Below are 22,591 nucleotides of genomic sequence, written 5' to 3'. Positions count from 1 at the left end.
TGCATAATCATTGTAAACTTGTATGCAAATAAACAACTTGTGACAATAAAACTCTTGACTTGACCACCAGCCTCTCTCTCTTAAGGCATTAACTGGGTTAATTAATCTAAATGTTATATTGTAACTGTCTAGTTATTGATTGATTGATTGAAAACTTTATTAACAGATTGCAGAATGGGTACAGTAGTACAGCTCAATACATACAATTGTTAAGGCCAGGGGATGCAGACCAGAGAAAGACTTTTGTCTTGTTTACATCAGGGTCCCCCATTTTCAATTCATCGTAACATATGACATACAGATAGACAGTACAGTTAGGCATTAACTGTGTTAATCTAAATGTTACATTGTAACTGTCTAAAGCATTAACTGGGTTAATCTAAATGTTACATTGTACAGTAAGTGGGGAGTGTAAACAAGTTGAACGCTGGCTGTGTTGTGAAATGTGCATAACGTTATGAATAAACCGTGAAGTCATGTGAAATAATTACGTTATACGCGAAGCTATACAAACCAATTACATAATCCTATCCAACATACAGTTACAGCATTGCAAATTGAGGTCCCTCCTACCGCCGTTTCAACGCCCTCTGCCGCCCGTTAACGGCTCTCGTCAAATGGTTTTATTAGGGTGGGTGCGGTTTCTGTTTTGTGCCGCCAGGAGGCGCAAAGTCAAAGTCAAGTTGGAATTATATCCTTCCTTCGAGACAACCGAACTTGCTATGCCTCCTAAATGTGAATCGGAAATACAAAAATACCGGCTACAGCAAAGACCTATGGCTATTCCAAATGGCACGTAAACCCCATTGTTTTAGTGGTTTGTCCACTAATGTCCATTATTGAGGACCAAGTACGTGCCCTTAATCGGCAGCGTGTGCCGGGAACAGTGCAGGAGTGGACGACCAAATCGACCAGGGTAAATACTGGCTGGTGTTCGGGTCACCGGAGACGCTTGTGGGGAATGAACGTTGGATTAAGTGGTAAGTCAAATGATCTGATCTTCACTGTTTTATCTGCCGCTTACGTGACGTGACAGGGGCTACTGTTTCATATGATCTAACGAGTGGTGGTCACTGCTGTTTTCAAGTCCAATTGATCGTCAAATGCGAGGGGAGCACACAAACAAGAACAACTCCGTTATAATCCCATACAAAGAGCAAATTGACTGGCTTAATGCACAAAGAAAACAACACATTTCGAGTAGTCTTCCCTTGTACACATACTGTAAACAGTACTGTATATTCTCGAAGTCAACTTCCTTTGACTGGGTAGAGCAGAGGGGAGAGTCGACCAAGTCAAATTCTACGTATGTCTGCTCTACCCATTTCATAACAGGTGAGAATAAGGAACACATATTTATATAGTAAATTAAGTTGTATTGGCTGTGAGGCTGTAAACAGCAGATGTTAGCTGCTAGCTGATTGATTGATTAGCTAGCAGTCTCTGCTAGCTACTTCCCCATAATAGTCCATTCTCAGTGTAGCCTACATGCCTTTTTCATTTGTATATGTTACTAGTATACTATTTATCAATCACATTCAGTGTTGTTGTCCTTGCTCTAAGGACTTGTTATTGAATAGTCGTATTGCTTGTAATATACATGTCATATGTATATACTCTCTGTCAGGATCTATGGGGTAACAGTACTGTATATTTGCATATCATATTATGTCACAAATGTAACAGTACTATATACCTGTATGTCATGTATGTCCCTATGCCATAAATGTCATGATGTCATGTATGTTGAGTATGTCACAAATGTCACTATGAATTTAAAATGGGGGACCCTGATGTAAACAAGACGAAAGTCTCTCTGGTCTGCATCCCCTTAACAATTGTGTGTATTGAGCCGTACTGTATTGTATCCATTCTGCAATCTGTTAATAACGTATTCATTCATTCATTCAGGTGCAAAGGTCAATGACCAAACACACCCAGACTACATTCCATCTGTATTCCCTTCAACATCACAGTCTACACCATCTACGTCAACGAACATCAGTCGCCATGAGCGGCGTGCAAAAAGGAACTCCTCTTCATACCATCGTAAGTGATATCATCTAGTTTTCAGTTATGTGCCAAAATCAATGGGTTCCTAAATTGCAGTTTCTTATTAGTATGGTTTTTATTTCATTTAAAGTGACTCCCCACAAGAGGACTAAACGTTGCAGCCAAGACATCCAAGTTGAGGCAGCAGCCCAAGTTGAGGAAGCAGCCACACCTCCCATCACTGAGCAGTCTCTGTTTGACGAGATGCAGTCTCTCAGAGAGGAGAGGGATGCAGCCAAGGAGGATGGTGACCAACAGAGAACCAAGGTTGAGTCGGACAGCAACAACACCAAATGCAAAATGATGACAGGTGTTACCTGGCCAGTGCTTCAGAACTTGTTTTCTTACTGTCACACAGAGAAGACAAGGAGCACCATAATCTCACCCATAGATCAGCTATTTATCACCCTTGTCAAACTGCGTCACGACATGTCCTTTGACCTCATTTCCCACATCAGAGGTGTGTCAAAGGCAACAGTCATCAAAGTGTTCTGGACCTGGATAGACCTGATGTACGTCAAGCTTGACTTCTTGATTAAATGGCAGTGCAGGGACCAAATATTCTCAACCATCCCCCCAGTATTCAAAACAAAGTTTCCCCGTCTCACATTACAGTTCTACTTTTGTTTTGATGTGAAAAGTGATGCTGCATAAGATGACTGCACTTAGCACTGACTGAGAAAGTACACATTACAGTTCTACTTTATAAAATGCTAATTGTAAATATGTTTGTCAATGTCAATGTTTGTCAACCACATACCAGGGGCACAACAACTATAGCAAACATCATTTTGAAAGAATAACCTTGCTTTATTGAGTAGACGACAGAGTACAGCAACTTAGTTAGGGTTAGACTTCTTTTTCTTTTTTCTGCACTCCGGGCAATACCATGTCTTGCTTTTCGGTAGCCTTTTGAGGTTTAGACACCTGGGATGGAACCAGTCATCACAGGTGTCACAGCCAACCATGCTCTCTGATTCTGTTGTTGTTTTACACAAGCAGTAGACTGGAGTGCTTGTGCTGCTGGCCGCCTGTTGCTCCTGTTGGGTGGGTAACACTGGTAAATTTGTGGCAACATTCTTTTTATTATTTATTTAAAAAATATTATTTTGTATAACTCACCCTGCCATACAGTCACAGTGACCTGCAACCACCTTTCCCGTGCCATCTAAGGCCACCCAAGGATGATGTGGATCATCATTCACTCTGTAGGATGGTCTGACATCCGCCCGCAACAAGGTGCACCTTGTCAGTTTCCGGTGGAACACAAAGAAGCGGTATGCCTCTAAAGACTTATAGTTCTCCATGGCTTCTGATGAGAATACACCTGAAATAATAATGTAACTCTGGCCTGATCAATATTCTTCAGTTTTTTATCTTATCTTATCTCCTATCGGTACTGTTGTCATTATGAATTGAAAATGGGGGACCCTGATGTAAACAAGACGAAAGTCTTCCTCTGGTCTGCATCCCCTTAACAATTGTGTGTATTGAGCTGTACTGTATTGTACCCATTTTGCAATCTGTTAATACAATTTCCATTCAATTATTGTATCTATGGAGGACAAACATGTCATGTCCAAATGTCATATCTAGCTACAGGCTATTCAATGGCACATTTTCATATTATTCCTTGCACAGGGCTTAATATTTCTCTTTTCTAACAGAGAATTGAAATAAAATATCCCTATAGGCCGTAAAGTGAATGCTGTATCGTTTCACCCCTTTTTTAAAGTTTTAAATAGACAATAATAAAAATAGTAGATGTAAACAAGACGAAAGTCTTTCTCTGGTCAGTATTGTACCCATTGTAGTGGAATATACTATGGAATATATTACATTGGATGCCATTTTGTCACAGGAAAGATTAGCCTCTAGGATGGAACTGTGACCGTACTCAGATGCATTTGACACCTCCCTGCCCCCTCTCCTTGATGAGGTGTTAATAGGTGGGTAGGTGGGGTGGGGGGCTGTACATTCAGTCTCAACACTGTTTTTTTCAAGTCAGGTCAAGTCAGCTTTATTTGAACTCTGCAGAGGAAGGATGAACTTTGCAATGTACAAACGTCTTTCTCTGGTCTGCATCCCCTTAACAATTGTGTGTATTGACTGTAGTTTACCCATTCTGCAATGGTAATAAAATTCTCATTGTAAAAAAATAAGTTGTATCTATTCTATTCTACTATTTTATTGCACTGCACTATTTTACTCTGTCTATTTTATCTTACTATTTTTTAGATTGCTGGACAGTAGTCCAGATGTGACAAAACTAGTGATTGTATGACTTGCTTGGTACAGTAGCTGTGTCTGTTAAAAAATAGGCATTCCGTCTAATAATTGAAATACTTCTGCTCATTTTTGTTACAGTATTGTAGTGGCCATACTGGTTGTTTACATCAGGGTCCCCCATTTTCAATTCACCGTAACATATATGACATGATTGATTGATTGATTGAAAAGTTTATTAACAGATTGCAGAATGGGTACAGTACAGTACAGCTCAATACATACAATTGTTAAGGGGATGCAGACCAGAGAAAGACTTTCATCTTGTTTACATCAGGGTCCCCCATTTTCAATTCATCATAACATATATGACATACATGACATACAGATAGACAGTACTGCTACATCTATACATTTATGACATATCAGATTTGCAAATACAGTACTGTTTGTGATACAAAAGTGTCCAGAAAAGGAGTGTATATACATTTGGCATAGAAACTGTACATTGGAGGAGGTTGGTTGGGTGGGGTGGGGTTGGGTGGGTTGGGTGAGGGCTGTACATTGGAGGTGGGGGGGGGGGGGGGGGGGGGGTTGGGAAGGGGACACACACACATTTTACACTGTACATTGGAATATTGACAAAGCCTTACTTTGTCATTTACTGTACAACTAGGTTAGGACATTTGTAGGGGCCAGTTTCGAATTGCAGTCTCACGTAGGTGTTTTTTGAGAGTGTTTTTGAAGGTGGGTAGTGATTCACATTCCTTTACAGCTTTAGGCAGGGCGTTCCACATTGATGTGGCATAATTGCGAAACGTGTTTAGTCCCTTGTTTGAGCCGAATCTGGGTTTTACATGATTTGTGGAGCTCCCTCTGGTGTTGTGATCGTGGTATTCACTGACCTTTGGGAAGTATTTTGACATGTACATGGGTACCTTGGTCGCGTAGTGTATCTTGTAGACCAGGCCCATTGCAAGTTGCTGTACTCTGTCGTCTACTCTAAGCCATCCTAGGTTGTCAAAGTGGGCAGGGGTGAGGTGGGTTCTAGGAGTCAGGTCAAGTAGTAGTCTGACTAGCTTGTTTTGAGATGTTTGTAATTAGTTTTTTAGTGCCTTTGAGGTGCTTTGGTACCATGAGGTGCAAGCATAGTCGTAGTACCCTTGAATGAGTGCTCCTGCTAGAGTCTTCAGGGTATTCTTGTTTACCAGAGAGGAGATCCGGTACAAGAATCGCGTTCGTTGGTTGACTTTTTTTTATTACATTGGATGCCATTTTGTCACAGGAAAGATTAGCCTCTAGGATGGAACCCAGGTAGGTAATTTCATCTTTCCTTGTGATAATATTGTCACCCACTGTAACCGAGAAGCCGTCGGTCTTGCTGAGTTTGTTATTTGAACCGAAGAGAATGGACTCTGTTTTGCCCATGTGTAATGATAGTTTGTTGTCGGCGAGCCATATGCAGATTTTGCCTAGTTCCGAGCTGAGGGCTTTTTCAACCTGTAACTTGTTCTTGTCAGAGACCAGCAGGGCTGAGTCGTCCGCAAACAGGAACAAGTTGCAGTCACAAGCTGACGACATGTCATTTGCATAAATTAGGAATAGTAGCGGTCCTAGTATGTTTCCTTGTGGAACAACACAGCTCACTGTGAGCGGGGGGGATAGTGTACCGTTTACTTACACCATCTGTTCCCTCCCCTCCAGGTAGGATTGTATCCAGCTCACTGATAAACTATCAAAACCAATTGCTTTTAGCTTGTCAATCAGAATGGTGTGATTGACAGTGTCGAAGGCCTTTTGTAGGTCCAGCATGACCATGCCGCAGTATTTGCCCGCGTCCACCTCTTGTTTGATGTGGTCGTTCAAGTAGAGAAGGCATGTGTCAGTGGAGTGGGATGTTCTGAAGCCAGATTGGAATTCGTAGATTAGATTTTCTTTCGCGAGGTACTTTTCGATCTGTTCGTATACTATTTTTTCCATGACTTTCGAGATGGATGTAAGGATAGAAACAGGGCGGTAGTTACCCGGGTCTAATTTGCTGCCCTTTTTGTGCAGGGCTGTTACTCTCGCAATTTTGAAGTCCTTGGGGACGTGTCCCTGTTTTATGGAGAGGTTTATTATGTGTGTGATGACTGGGGTGATGGCTGCTGCTGAGTCTCTGAGGAATTTGGAGGGGATGTTGTCATGGCCAGTGGCCTTGTTTGGTTGGAGGGCGCTCAGTTTTTTGAGTACCTCATCTGTAGTTACTATTTCCAGTTTGAAGTCGTCTTTGTGGACGCCTAGGTTCTTGTAGTATGCTACTATGTGTTCTACCCCATACTGCCCTGAGTGGGAGGGTAGTTTGTTTACCAGTGTTGTGGCTATGTTTGTGAAGAAAGTGTTTAAGTAATTGGCTACATCCAGCTTGTCTGTGATGAGCGTGTTGTCCGTCTTTATGTTTATGTTTGAGAACCTGGTTTTGAGTTTTTTACTGCAGCCTAGTTGATTGTTGAGAAATGTCCACGACATACAGATAGACAGTACTGCTACATCTATACATTTATGACATACCAGATTTGCAAATACAGTACTGTTTGTGATACATAGTAGTATAGACATAGCAGCATAGGTAGTACTGTAGTAGTAGATAGTAATACATACTGTACTGTATTCTAATGATATTCCTACTTCTGCAGTAGTTGCATTTATTTTACAACATATTCAAAATAGTTTTGGGAGCAGGACTAAGTGGATTATGACTTCTGGAATCTATTCAGTTCATGACAACAATACATGACAACAATAACAATACACTTTTGTATTTATTAATGTCCAGATGTGACAAAATGGCATCCAATGTAATAAAAAAAAGTCAATCAACGAACTCGATTCTTGTACCGGATCTCCTCCCTGGTAAACAAGAATACCCTGAAGACTCTGGCAGGAGCACTCATTCAAGGGTACTACGACTATGCTTGCACCTCATGGTACCAAAGCACCTCAAAGGCACTAAAAACCAAATTACAAACATCTCAAAACAAACTAGTCAGACTACTGCTTGACCTGACTCCTAGAACCCACCTCATCCCTGCACACTTTGCCAACCTAGGATGGCTTAGAGTAGACAACAGAGTACAGCAACTTGCAATGGGCCTGGTCTACAAGATACACTACACGACCAAGGTACCCATGTACATGTCAAAATACTTCCCAAAGGTCAGTGAATACCACGATCACAACACCAGAGGGAGCTCCACAAATCATGTAAAACCCAGATTCGGCTCAAACAAGGGACTAAACACGTTTCGCAATTATGCCACAACAATGTGGAACGCCCTACCCAAAGCTGTAAAGGAATGTAAATCACTACCCACCTTCAAAAACACTCTCAAAGAACACCTACGGGAGACTGCAATTCAAAACTGGCCCCTACAAATGTCCTAACCCAGTTGTACAATAAAGACCAAGCATGGCTTTGTCAGTATTCCAATGTACAGCCCCACCCAACCCCACCCCACCTACCCAACCTCCTCCAATGTACAGTTTCCATGGCAAATGTATGTCAGTATTCCAATGTACAGTGTCCCTAGTAAGAGATATGTACAGATATAGATATAGTATTAATATGTACAGTGATACAGGTATAAAGACACTATGGTAGTAAGTCATACTGGCCAGCAGTGTAACTAGTAAGAGTAGGTAAGAGATATGTACAGATATAGTTATAGTATTAATATGTACAGTGATACAGGTATAAAGACACTATGGTAGTAACTAGTAAGTCATACTGACCAGCAGTGTAACTAGTAAGAGTAGGTAAGAGATATAGTATTAATATGTACAGTGATACAGGTATAAAGACACTATGGTAGTAAGTCATACTGACCAGCAGTGTAACTAGTAAGAGTAGGTAAGAGATATAGTATTAACATGTACAGTGATACAGGTATAAAGACACTATATGGTAGTAAGTCATACTGGCCAGCAGCGTAACTAGTAAGAGTAGGTAAGGGATGTACAGATATAGATATAGTATCTACAGATATGTAAATGTCATTAACAGATTGCAGAATGAGTACAATACAGTACAGCTCAATACACACAATTGTTAAGGGGATGCACAGACCAGAGAAAGACTTTAGTCTTGTTTACATCAGGGTCACCCATTTTCAATTCATAGTGATATATATTTTTGGGCATACACTTACAATATAAGCAGCTGGGAAACACATTATATGATGTATTCAGGGCCATTTCACGTTGATTAAACGTTACACATTACATCCTGCTAAATGAACGTTAACTAATATTACGCGGCCAGTGTTGAAAAGCCTTGAGGTCGCATTCAATTTTCGAGAGACCATAACTGTTGTGAAGGGCCAGATTAAACCGAATATATATATTTATTTATATATATATATTTAATTGTATTTGTATGTTCTCTAATATTCCCTGATATCCCTTGTATATTCCTTGTACAATATGCATTGAATATCCATTCTAGCCTACTGAACATCCCATAATAGTCTCCATTCTACTATTGGTCGAGACCTTGGTGCCAGGCTGCCATACCCCTCAGACCCAGTTCAAACGTACCGCTCGACATGTACGAACAAGTCCTAGTTCCGCGTAGGAATTTGGCTACCGCACCACTAATGGGACTATTTGTTCATAGTGCGTATATATACTGCGCTACTAAAGTAGGACTTTCTTTTCAGTCCAGTTTCTTACCCTCCAATAGAGTCACAGACGTAAAGCCTCCCCGCGACGCCACGTGTGGGAGTAAGGCCAAGTTCGCCTACCATCGGTATTGAGACATCGTGTATATTAATATTTGAATAGTCATATTTGGCACTATATCGTCGAGTTGGACGTAGTCTATTAAGCTAATAATAGTCTGTTAATATATAGTGCTTCGTGCGGTGAGAATACTACCGTAGTCAGTACCCCATCGTTTCGGGCAGAGAACTGGCTGCTTACCCAGGGTGGTTGACCCTATGTGAAGCTGCACCCGAGGAGCCCCAGAGCCGACGAGCGAGTGGACCTGTATACCGGATTATTCTACCGACGACAGCCCGCCTTCCCAGGCACGGATTATGCTTTGGATACTTTGATTATTCCATGGATAAAGACCCCCGACACTGCCGTGTGTTGGAACCCCCCCCCCTGGAGAGGACGCAAGGTGAGGAGACGCTCTGCAAGACGAGGTCTCTTCACGTCTCTCCCCCGTGGACCGGAGAGAGCCGGCCCACAAAGAGTCCACCTGCTTTCATCTGTGGTCCAAGGATCGCCGGCGCATTGAACGGCACTACAGTGGGTTCACCTGGGATACCCTTGGCCGGACGAGGCAGCTGGATTCTACCCCCCCCCCCCTCCTACTCCTGTCGGCTTACAAGCGACCGGATTAACCCCCTCTAGTGTATCCAGCCTATAATCATTAAAGTATCATTGCTGTTATTCCTTAACTATTCCAGGTCGTATATTTACCACCTGCGCCTTCAGAGATTGGACATTCTCTATTGATATACCGACGAATACTCCTTGCCATAAAAGTGCATACTATTTCAATTCATAAATGTAATTAAGTGATTAAGTGCTTATTCTACACACCATCGCTGTGTAGGAAATAAAGACCTGTTTCTAATTCGTACATTTGTGTTGGATCCGTTTCATCTACGTGAGAGTGTTCATGATAATATATTTATGCCGTGTACTGGGTGGCCGAATATTAAGTACAAAGGTAGTGGTAGTAAGTATCATATCTAGTAATACAGTCAGGGAATTGTACCCCTCAGTTACAATTGGTCCTTCGAGCCGGATGGTAATTAGTGTAATATTAATATAGTGTTATTAATATTGAAATGGCCTATGATGAACACTCCACGAAACGATCCTCCTAACCAACGCCCGCAGCGCGAACGACGGCTCCCTCAGTACTTAGAGGCTTACGCTGTCAGTCAACAACCTAGTCTTCTACTAACAGTAAACGCGGTAAAACTAGAAAGTAAAAGTATGTCTAACCCCAACGCCCAGACTACCCCGACCATAGAGGCCCCTACGGGCTCTAATGTAACTGACCAAGTTCACGGTGGGGACCAGTGGGAACCAGACATGACTTCACACCCCGCCAGTACTGAAGAAGTAGTCCCCGATGAGTCCCGGGAGGAATACAACGCTACCGAGAGAGAACTCGGCACGGAAGAAGACGGGGAGAGCACCGTGGAGATAGAGCTCCAAGGCTCCGCAAGGAGTACCCCGAGGGAAGGCTCCCCTATACAACCGCCTTCTCCCAGCGAGGCAGAGAGGACCCTACAGCAGGCATTCCTCGTCAGCCTGAAAGCCTCTACTGAACGCGATAGACTCCAGGGTGAACGCGATCGATTGCAGCTACAGCAACGGAGCGAAGAAGAGCACATACGCCTGGAAATAAGACGCATTCAGATGGAAGAGAATGTGGCCCGAGACCGAGCAGACAGCCAGCGAGCAGCTGCTGGTGCTCTACGGGACGCAGAGCGCGACAGACAGCAAGCGCAACTAATAGAACAGCTGATCAGACGGACAACACCCTCTCCCTCCGCCAGAGGCTCCAGGAACTCGTCTAGACACACCTCCAGGGCGGCATCCCCTAGCCGAGTAAACAACCCTGAACTTGACCAACAGACGAGGTCTATACCCCCCACAGACCACCTCCCCCCACCGGTCCAAGCGAGACCTAGCAACCGGGAAGGAGCAGCATATCCTGTGGAGAGGCTAAACCAGAGACTACAAGCACTGGATGACCTAACTGAAGACGAAGAGGAAGACGAGGAGAACCACGCCCGAAGACAGCACAGTACTCTACCGGACCAGGAGGTCCGGTACAGCCCAGGCTATACTCCCGCGGAGCTGCGCTACAGACCCCCGACTCTATACACGGGTGAGCACGACGCACGACCCGCACCGAGGAACAGCACCTGGACAAGCGGGCCATGGTACACTGCCGGTACCAGCCCATACCAAGGAGCGGGAGGAGACTCGCCTAGGAGGCCTCTCCCCCAACGCTCGCCGATGTATCCACAGTCAGCGTCATACATTGGCACGCCTATGGTACCCGACTTCACCCAAGAGAACCGGGCCCAGTATACAGAACTCCGCATGTGTCTGGAGACCATGTTGGTGGATGTATTGGATGAACGCCACAAATACGCCATCCTACTGCAGCACTTAAAGGTGCCCCGCGCACATAATATAGCGCTCGCCTACGCGACTTCCACCACCCCATACACAGCAGCGCTGGTAGCATTGGACCAGAGGTATGGGCGCATATGGGATTACGTGATCCAGGAGATCCGACACATCGACCGCTTACCCCCAGCAATAGACAATCGAGCACTGGACGACCTGTCCATCAGAGTGCAGTCCCTGGTAGGGATGTTGGGAGCGCAAAGAGAGAAGGGGAAGTATGAACTTTACGCCAACTCAAATGTGGAAAGGATTCTGGAGAAGCTGCCGCCCGCTCGTCAGGAGCGCTTTAGGCGGCAGAGGGACCACAGAAACCCGAATGGCCCCGAACCGAACCTCCTCGATCTAGCAGACTTCCTGGCGAGAGAAGCCAGCAGCCTACGGCTAGATACATTCGGACGGAGCACCCCTGGCTCCAGAGAAGGAACCAGACGACTAAATGATGGAAGAAGATCGGTGACTGTGATGCACCAATCGGAGTCAGTACCGAGCAGCAGGAGCCACAGTACCCCCTCCAGAACGGAGAAGTGGAAGATAGTGTGCCCCTACTGTGAGAAAGAACACTGGCTAGCGCAATGTGACTCCTTCCCCAAGCTGAACGCGGAGGAAGCAGGTCAATGGATAAAGTCCAACAAGCGCTGTTTTCGCTGTGCGCGCTCACACATGGCAGCCGAATGCCGCTTAAAGAAAAGGTGCACCAAGTGCGATGGAGCCCATCTGGACATACTTCACGACAGTAACAGACGGCGCCCTTCACCTGCACCATCCAGCCGCAAAGCGAGCGTCATGTACATCGATCCCGCCAGCAGCAGTGGAGCCCGAGTACTCCTAAAAGTAGTGCGTGTGACACTAAGCTACCAGAATAAAGTCCTGGACACTTACGCCGTCCTCGATGACGGGTCAGAGAAGACCCTGCTGCTCGCCTCCGCTGCGGCCCAGCTAGGGCTGCGGGGAAGCGAAACCCAAATGACAATTCGGACAATAAGACGAGATTTGAAGACGATAAAGGGCGAGAATGTCTCATTCTCTATCGCAGCAAGCGGCCAGCCTGAGCGACGGTACCAGATTGCAGACGCTTTCACCAGCCAAGAAATAGGACTGTCGCGGTACACATACCCCGTCGCCAAGCTGATGGAGAAATATGCACATCTGCGCAAGTTACCGATCCCGCTCATAGACAATGCTATGCCGACCCTGTTGATAGGCTCCGACCATGCAGACCTCATTGTCCCGATAGACCGGGTTCATACCGGACCCCGAGGCTGTCCTGCAGCAGTCGAGACCCGTTTGGGATGGACTCTCCAAGGCCCGCTCGCCAAATCTCTCAACCGAAGTACAGCCACTAGATGTCTCCACTCCCGAGTCACAGAGGGAGAAACCGCACTCCTGCAACACGTAGAGCGGCTATGGACCCTGGAACAAATGCCCTTTAAGAACGGAAAGAAAGACATTCGCTCTAAAGATGACATTTACGCCATTCACCTCCTCGAGACAGGGACCAAGAGAGTCCCGGTCAACGGCGTGTTGAGATACGCCACGCCACTCCTGCGGCGAGAAGGAATGCCTACTTTCCACGCCAAGACAGACGCCACAGAACGGTACCTGCTGAACACGGAGCGGCGCTTAGCCAAGAACCCCGCCCAAGAGAGTGTATACCGCGCTGAGATTGAGAAGCTCATCACAGCGGGACACGTCACAAAGATGGACATGACATCACAGAGGCTGACCAGACCACTGAATCGTGGTACGTGCCCCACCACAAGGTCCATCACAACGGTAAAGACCGCATAGTATTTAACTGCAGCTACCAGATCGGATCCCAAAATCTGAATAAAGAGTTACTGCCCGGTCCCACACTCGGCCCCTCCCTACTCTGCGTTCTACTCCGCTTCCGCCAGGAAAAGGTGGCCATCAGCGGGGACATTAAAGGAATGTTCCTGCAGGTGAGATTAGTAGAGGCGGACAAGCCCCTGTTACGGTTCCTATGGAGAGAGAAGCCAGGAGATGAGCACCCAGCCATCTACCAATGGGAAGTCCTCCCCTTCGGAACGACGTGCAGCCCCTGCTGTGCAACATTTGCACTACAGAAACATGTAGCAGAGGACCCAGCAGCGGACGAAGAGGTCCGACACAGCGTAAAGAACAGCTTCTACGTAGACAACTGTCTACAAAGCCTTTCAACCCAGGAAGAAGCCGAGGCTCTCCTGATTAAACTCCGCGCCTCATTGATCAAAGGCGGCTTTGATCTCAGGCAGTGGGCCAGCAGCGATCCGCAAGTACTGCGCAGCCTCTCCTCCGAGGACAAGGCAGCCAGCAGCGAGACCTGGATGGCTACAATCCCGGGAGAAGCCCAGGAGATGACCCTGGGATTGGTGTGGCGATTCAAAACAGATTCGCTTCACTACAGACACAAGCCCCTGACTACGGAGCAGGGAAGGCCGGCGGCGGCGCCGACCACCAGACGGAGTGTGTACACAACACTTGCCCGACAATATGACCCGCTAGGATGTATTCTACCGTACACCACCAGGGCAAAAATGATTGTACGAGCATTGTGGGACAAGGACCAGGGCTGGGACGACCCCATTCCCGCACACCTTGCATCCACCTGGAGAGAGTGGGAGATGGAGCTCCACTCACTCCCAGGCGTTAATATGCGCCGAAGCTACTTCCCACCCACGGTGAGGCCAGAGACATGTAAAATGGACTTGCACGTCTTCAGTGACGCCTCAGAGGTCGCATACGGATCAGTAGCCTACTTGCGGGCCCAAGACCAGGGGGGAGAGATCTACACAGCATTTGTCCTCGCCCGCTCGAGAATAGCCCCACGCAAGCAACAATCTATCCCACGTCTAGAGCTCTGCGCAGCCCTAGCCGGAGCGCACCTAGCCACGCTCATCCAACGTGAGCTCACCATACCGGTGTCTAGAACAATCCTGTGGTCAGATTCCACGACGGTGCTCGCCTGGATCAAATCGGACTCATGCAAGTACAAAGTCTTCGTGGGAGTCAGAGTCACCGAGATTCAGGACTTAACCGAAGAGTTAACCGGAGAAACAGAGTGGCGCTACGTTGATACAAAACAGAACCCAGCTGACGTCATCACCCGGGGGATGCCCCTGGATGACCTCACCCGTCGCAATGTCTACAGTGACGGCCCCGCATTCCTAAGACTCCCGGAAGGACAGTGGCCCATGCCTATCCCGAGGGAAGCAAGTCCAGAGGAGGTGGAAATTAAGAAGTCTGTGTTCTGTGGATTGAGCACCGTAGCCTCCACCGACCCTAACATAAACGATTGCACGTCCATAGAGAGTGCACAACAAAGAACATTCCTGCGGTACCACCCGGAGTGCAAGTCCCCCGCTGATATGTCAGCAGCTAACTACGAGGAAGCAGAATTGCTTCTACTGCAGCGAGCCCAGAGAGACTCGTTCCCCGATGAATTGGCCTGTCTACAGGGAGGAAAGCCCGTCCCATCCGACAGCAGATTAATTCACCTGGCCCCCGAGAGCGACGCTCATACCCTCATCAGAGTGGGTGGTCGCCTACGCAGAGCCCCCAATCTACCGGATGACATTAAATACCCGATCGTATTGAACAGCCGACACAAGGTCACAGAGCTGATTATAAAGAAATACGACGAGGATGTACATCACGCAGGAGCAGAAAGAGTCTTCGCGGAAATCAGACGTCGTTACTGGATCCTACAAGGAAGAGAGGCGGTACGACGCTTCCAACGAACATGTCTAGACTGCCGCAAGTGGCGCGCGCAGCCCAGCATACCAAGGATGGCTGACCTTCCTCCATGTCGCCTCCGAATCGGTGACAAGCCATTCCACTCAACGGGTATGGACTGCTTTGGCCCGCTGCACATAAAGAAAGGAAGAGGAACCGAGAAGCGGTGGGGTATTGTATTCAAATGCATGACCACCAGAGCGATACACATCCAGCTTCTCCCGACCATGAGCACAGACTCATTCCTTATGGCCTTCCGTAGATTCACATCACGGAAGGGAAGACCGTCTACCCTATTGTCCGATCATGGGACAAACTTCAAAGGCGGCGAAAGAGAGCTGAGAGAGAGCTTCCAAGCTATGGGCCCAGAACTTAAGACCCACCTCGCTCCAGCACAGGTTGATTTCCAATTCAACCCCCCAAACGCACCCCACTTCGGTGGCACTTGGGAACGAGAAGTGCGCTCCATAGAGACAGCCCTGTACGCAGTACTTGGGGCCCAGACTGTGGCGGAAGAAGTCCTAATGACAGTCCTCACGGAGATTGAGGGAGTACTTAACTCGAAGCCCCTCGGATATGTCTCCAGTGATGTGGCGGATATCGACCCAGTTACCCCCAACACACTCCTGATGGGGCGGCTAGATCCCACATTACCCCAGACCATGTACCGGCCTGAAGAAGCGAACAACCGACGAATGTGGAGGTACAGCCAAGTATTAGCCGACAAGTTTTGGAACAGTTTCCTACTGCACTACCTACCGTCTCTACAGACCCGCCAGAAGTGGGTAAAGGAGAGAGACAATTTGACAGAAGGAACAGTCGTCATGATTATTGATCAATTACTGCCCAGAGCTATGTGGCCGGCCGGCCGCGTAAGCAAAGTGATCACCGGTGCCGACGGCAAGGTCCGAGCAGCTGAAGTGCTCGTCCAGGGTCGCACTTACACCCGTCCCGTGGCGAGGCTCATAGAACTGCCTCGACTCCCAGACACAATCGATGATGACCATGACCCTACAACCCTATGACTTTGTGAAGTTGACTGACCCCTACAGCAAACCCTTATGTGTAAATAGACAACGCGATTAATCTGTCTCTGTTTAACTGATTAGGTCCGGGACCTATTCAGGGGGTGGCTGTTGTGAAGGGCCAGATTAAACCGAATATATATATTTATTTATATATATTTAATTGTATTTGTATGTTCTCTAATATTCCCTGATATCCCTTGTATATTCCTTGTACAATATGCATTGAATATCCATTCTAGCCTACTGAACATCCCATAATAGTCTCCATTCTACTATTGGTCGAGACCTTGGTGCCAGGCTGCCATACCCCTCAGACCCAGTTCAAACGTACCGCTCGACATGTACGAACAAGTCCTAGTTCCGCGTAGGAATTTGGCTACCGCACCACTAATGGGACTATTTGTTCATAGTGCGTATATATACTGCGCTACTAAAGTAGGACTTTCTTTTCAGTCCAGTTTCTTACCCTCCAATAGAGTCACAGACGTAAAGCCTCCCCGCGACGCCACGTGTGGGAGTAAGGCCAAGTTCGCCTACCATCGGTATTGAGACATCGTGTATATTAATATTTGAATAGTCATATTTGGCACTATATCGTCGAGTTGGACGTAGTCTATTAAGCTAATAATAGTCTGTTAATATATAGTGCTTTGTGCGGTGAGAATACTACCGTAGTCAGTACCCCATCGTTTCGGGCCGAGAACTGGCTGCTTACCCAGGGTGGTTGACCCTATGTGAAGCTGCACCCGAGGAGCCCCAGAGCCGACGAGCGAGTGGACCTGTATACCGGATTATTCTACCGACGACAGCCCGCCTTCCCAGGCACGGATTATGCTTTGGATACTTTGATTATTCCATGGATAAAGACCCCCGACACTGCCGTGTGTTGGAACCCCCCCCCCTGGAGAGGACGCAAGGTGAGGAGACGCTCTGCAAGACGAGGTCTCTTCACGTCTCTCCCCCGTGGACCGGAGAGAGCCGGCCCACAAAGAGTCCACCTGCTTTCATCTGTGGTCCAAGGATCGCCGGCGCATTGAACGGCACTACAGTGGGTTCACCTGGGATACCCTTGGCCGGACGAGGCAGCTGGATTCTACCCCCCCCCCCCTCCTACTCCTGTCGGCTTACAAGCGACCGGATTAACCCCCTCTAGTGTATCCAGCCTATAATCATTAAAGTATCATTGCTGTTATTCCTTAACTATTCCAGGTCGTATATTTACCACCTGCGCCTTCAGAGATTGGACATTCTCTATTGATATACCGACGAATACTCCTTGCCATAAAAGTGCATACTATTTCAATTCATAAATGTAATTAAGTGATTAAGTGCTTATTCTACACACCATCGCTGTGTAGGAAATAAAGACCTGTTTCTAATTCGTACATTTGTGTTGGATCCGTTTCATCTACGTGAGAGTGTTCATGATAATATATTTATGCCGTGTACTGGGTGGCCGAATATTAAGTACAAAGGTAGTGGTAGTAAGTATCATATCTAGTAATACAGTCAGGGAATTGTACCCCTCAGTTACAATAACGTTAACTTGACAGCAATGTGGATACAGCTTTATTTGAGCAGTTGCTACTGTAACGTTACCTTAGTTGACTACATAACTGTAGTAAACAAACTAACGTTAAACCTAATTTAATTTACCAGTAAATTCAGTACAGCGACAGCTGAAATCCACAGGACAGCCTGATCACAATAATCGACGGGCCAGTTACATTTCCCCCAACCAGAGCCTAACTAGAGCCACATTCTGCGAATCAGAGGCAGAGTAGGGCGGGTCTTCCAGCCATGTACTGCCAGCACGTTGGGTTGTCTCGTAAAGAATAATACTGCACTGTATCTGAGTATCTAGATGATTATCCATAAAAAATGCACGTTAATCGAAAATACCACACCATTACTGTACCAATGACAGTCAAATAATCTACAGAAAAGCATTACATTGCAAAATAATATGTCCAAGACTAGTGTCGCATGCACACACACACACAGATTGTAGAATAGCTCCCTCTCTCCACCGTGTAACTCGACTCCCCCTACTGGTTGAACCAGGCAGAGCAGCGTAAAAAGACGTCATCTAGCGTCATCTAGCTTGCTACCGGCGGTAGACGCCTCGTTTTCCAGTCCCACATCTGTACGTGTAAAGGCACACACAACATATTCCAGTTAACGGTATATTTTTTTAATGATTCGTTATGGCGTAATCAATACTTCCATGCGTATAAATTGCGTTCGAGACCTCCATGTTTTGGGGCTATTCATCAGAAAACTGGGATCCGGGATTCGGAGAGGGGCCAATCAGAGAGGGGCTTCGCTCAACCAATCAGAGAGGGGTCTGCAGAAATGGCCTCAACCAATCAGAGAGGGGTCTGCAGAAATGGCCTCAACCAATCAGAGAGGGGTCTGCAGAAATGCGGCTACGAATTGTAGAGACGCACACACGAATCCCCGCCGGGGAAAACAGTGGAATATTTGTCTCAAAATTCTGTCCGTAACTTTTAATTCTGTCCGTAACTTTTAGAATTCCGTACGTAAATATAAACAAATCAAGCGTGTTTTTATGATTTATGAAACACAAATTGAGAGGTGTGTTTGTGTGGATCGTTTTTATGATTGTGGAATCTACTTCTGCATTTGTTTATTTTTGATGGACCTCTAAGAAGAAGAAGCGTCACACACGAATCCCCACGGGGAAAACAGCGAAATATTTGTCTCAAAATTCCGTACGTAACTCCAAGTTGATCAAGTGTGTCCTTATAATTCCGTACGTAAATCTAAGCAGATCAAGCTGTTTTTAGAATTCCGTACGTAAATATAAACAAATCAAGCGTGTTTTGTTTGTGTGGATCGTTTTTATGATTGTGGATTCTGAGGTGTGTGTGTGTGGAAAGTTTTTACGATTGTGGATTCTACTTTACGATTGTGGATTCTACTTTTGCGTTTGTTTATTTTTGATAGAAATCTACCCCCATATATAATTTGTAAAAAAAAAAATCTCCTGCTTTATGTATTGGAATTACTGGCTGTTTTCATTTCAGTTGGAAAGGTCCCCATCCTAAAAGATAGATTACATATGAAAGTAATTGGAGCTACAATTTCTTTGATTCGTTTTTTAATAAGAGACATGTCTATCCCATTCACATCTGTAGATGTTTTATTCTTGAGATTGTTTACAATATCAATTATTTCCATATTAGATACGTCATACAAAAAGATTGTGGATGGATTCCTATCAATGTATTGTTCTACAATAGCTCCCCCTTGTGGAGGCTTGATCTTCCTTGCAAGATCTGGGCCAACATTTACAAAAAAATTATTAAACTCCTCCACTACCTCATGCATGTTGGTTATTTCCGTTCCATTTACAGAAAAAATTATCAATATAGCCTGGTTTGTTATTTGATTTTCCAATTATTGTGTTTATAATTTTCCATGTTCCTTTAATATCATTTTTATTAATGTCTAGTAAGTTATTATAATAATCCTTCTTACGTTTTCTTATAGTATCTTTTAATTTATTTTTATATATTTTATATTTGATTTCTTTCTGTTTAGTTCTATGCTTGATGAAATCTCTATAAAGAGTATTCTTCTTTTTACAGGCATTTGAAATTCCTTTTGTTATCCATGGTTTATCTGGCTTCCTAGTTCGTCAGCTACTTTGCTGCACAATAGGACAGAAACGATCATATAAAGTCATGAATGTATTCAGAAAGCAGCCATATGCTGAGTCCACATCAGTTGCTTCAAACACCTCAACCCATTGCTGGAGAGCCAGTTCCCTTTTGAGTGCCCCTATCGAGTCCTCTGAAAGGTGCCTTTTATTACACATTTTCTGAGATTCCCTCTTTGGCTGATTATTATCTTCTATTATTACAAGAACTGGTAAGTCATCTGTTATATCATTTGTCAGCAGTCCGCACACAATTCTATTATTTATAACATTAGTGAAAATGTTATCGATCAAAGTAGCAGAATGAGAGGTTATTCTGCTAGGCTTATTAATTATCGGGAAGAGGCCTAGGCTATGCATGATTGATGTAAAATCATCTATATTTGTTTTTTTGTCTGGGTTTAAAATATTGATATTAAAGTCGCCACAAATTAATGTAACCTTTTGCTCTATGTTAGTAAGTAGCTCTTCCATCTTTTCTCTGAAATTCTCAATGCTTGAACTAGGCGCTCTATACACACAGCTAACCAAGATGTTTTTCTGCTTTTCCCTTTCAATCTCCACTGTAATGTACTCACAGAGGTCTTCAATAGCAGCACTCATGTGGTCAATAACCTTATACTTTTTTATCAATGAATAAATAATATCGTACAAATATTGTCATATTTATTTTAATTATGATTAAGTAATTAATTCCAAGGAGGCCTGTAGCGTTGACGTGAAGGAATCACTATGAGAACACAGTCTGTCAAGTTATAATAACATTTTAAATTAGTCAATCAATTTTATTTTTATTTATCCTTTATTTATCCAGGAATGTCCCAGATACAAGATCTCTTCTTCCAGGGAGTCCTGACCAACACGGCACACAACAAGTTTCAACATAAAACAGGGCATTAAACAAAAACATACAATTCAAATATAAAGTTGAAATCGGTGATTTCAACATTCATGTTGATACTTCGGACTCCAAAACCGCCACAGAATTCCTGGACATTTTAAACTTTTTTAATCTCACCCAGCATGTTGATTTTCCCACTCATAAGAAAGGTCACACACTGGATCTGGTCTGCACATCTGGCATCTCCATCAGTAATCTCACCTGCTCCGACCTCACCATCTCTGATCATCTGGCTATCACCATGGACATTCTCATCCCTACTCCCCCAATCAAGCAGATGCGTTCCATAACATTCCGTAATCTCAAATCCATCCACCCCTCCTCTCTCTCCTCCCTACTGACTGACACCATCCCTGATGCCTCCCTCTTACAGCATGGCTCCCCTACAGACCTGGTCAACATCTACAACAACACTCTCTCCTCCTGTCTCAATCAGCTCGCCCCAATCAAAACCAAGTCTGTCTCCTTCACTCACTCTGCCCCCTGGTACACCGATCACCTACACCACCTTAAATCCAAGGGCCGCCAGCTCGAACGGCTATCCAATAAAACCGGTCTCACTGTCCATAAAGAGGCCTACAGACAACATCAACAGCTCTACAAAGACGCCCTCAACTCTGCACGCTCCTCCCACTACTCCGCTATCATACAGTCTGGCAGCAACAACCCCAGGACTCTGTTTTCCACCATCAACACACTTCTTAAACCCTCTGACACAATCTCCTGTTCCTTCACTGTCAGTAAATGTGTCTCCTATCTGTCACATCTCCAAACAAAAATTGACAAAATCCACACCCAACTAACAATTGCCTCCGCCAACACTATCTCCCCTCCGGATTCAACCCCCTCTCCACCGCCCAACCCACCTTTTACATCCTTCACTGAAATCACTGCATCGGACCTATCCTCCATTCTCTCTACAATGAAAACTTCTACCTGCATCCTGGACCCTATCCCCTCCATCCTAGTCAAGGCTTGTCTCCCTGCCCTTTCTCCCCTAATCACCTCCATCGTAAACACCTCTCTGACCACTGGCCTATTTCCCCCCGCCCTCAAAATTGCTTCTGTCACCCCCTTACTAAAAAAACCCGGTCTCAACCCTGAAACCCTTGATAATTTCCGCCCCATTTCCAACCTCCCCTTCCTCTCAAAAATAATTGAGCGAGCCATTGCCTCCCAATTAAAATCCTACCTCGACAACAATAACCTTTATGATACATTTCAATCCGGATTCCGCACCAAACACAGCACCGAAACTGCTCTTCTAAAGGTCACCAACGACATACTCCTCTCTGCCGACTCTGGTTCCCTCTCCATCCTCATTCTCCTAGACCTCAGCGCTGCTTTTGACACCATCAGTCACCCCATCCTCATCACTCGTCTCCAGTCCTCCGTTGGCATCTCCGGAATCCCCCTCACCTTGCTCCAATCATACCTCTCACACAGGCACCAATTCATCTCTATCAACAACTGCAAATCCCCCACTGCCCCCATCACTCATGGTGTCCCCCAAGGCTCAGTACTTGGTCCCCTGCTCTTCATCCTCTACATCCTTCCACTTGGTCTGATTCTCCGCCAACATGGCCTGCGTTTTCACTGTGATGCAGACGATACTCAGCTCTACCTCTCCACCAAGACTATCACTCCAGCCACTCTCTCCACCCTCAGCACCTGCCTCACAGACATCAAAACATGGATGCAAAATAACTTTCTTAAACTAAACTGCAATAAATCAGAAATCATCATTATCGGTCCAAAATCCCT

The 22,591-nt window shown here is 45.5% G+C and overlaps 1 long non-coding RNA gene across 1 annotated transcript; it reads left to right on the top strand.

Annotated features, from left to right (window-relative positions):
* Positions 1-957: 957 nt before the first annotated feature.
* LOC311238219 lies at positions 958-2,302 on the top strand. Its single transcript, XR_014620332.1, has 3 exons — positions 958-980; positions 1,912-2,049; positions 2,144-2,302. It is a non-coding gene; the product is annotated as an uncharacterized lncRNA (long non-coding RNA).
* The last annotated feature ends 20,289 nt before the right edge of the window (positions 2,303-22,591 follow it).

The sequence above is a fragment of the Notolepis coatsorum genome, assembly GCF_963971535.1.
Source record: "Notolepis coatsorum genome assembly, chromosome: 12".
Classification (NCBI taxonomy): Eukaryota; Metazoa; Chordata; class Actinopteri; order Aulopiformes; family Paralepididae; genus Notolepis; species Notolepis coatsorum.
This window is presented reverse-complemented; position numbering and strand designations above follow the sequence as displayed.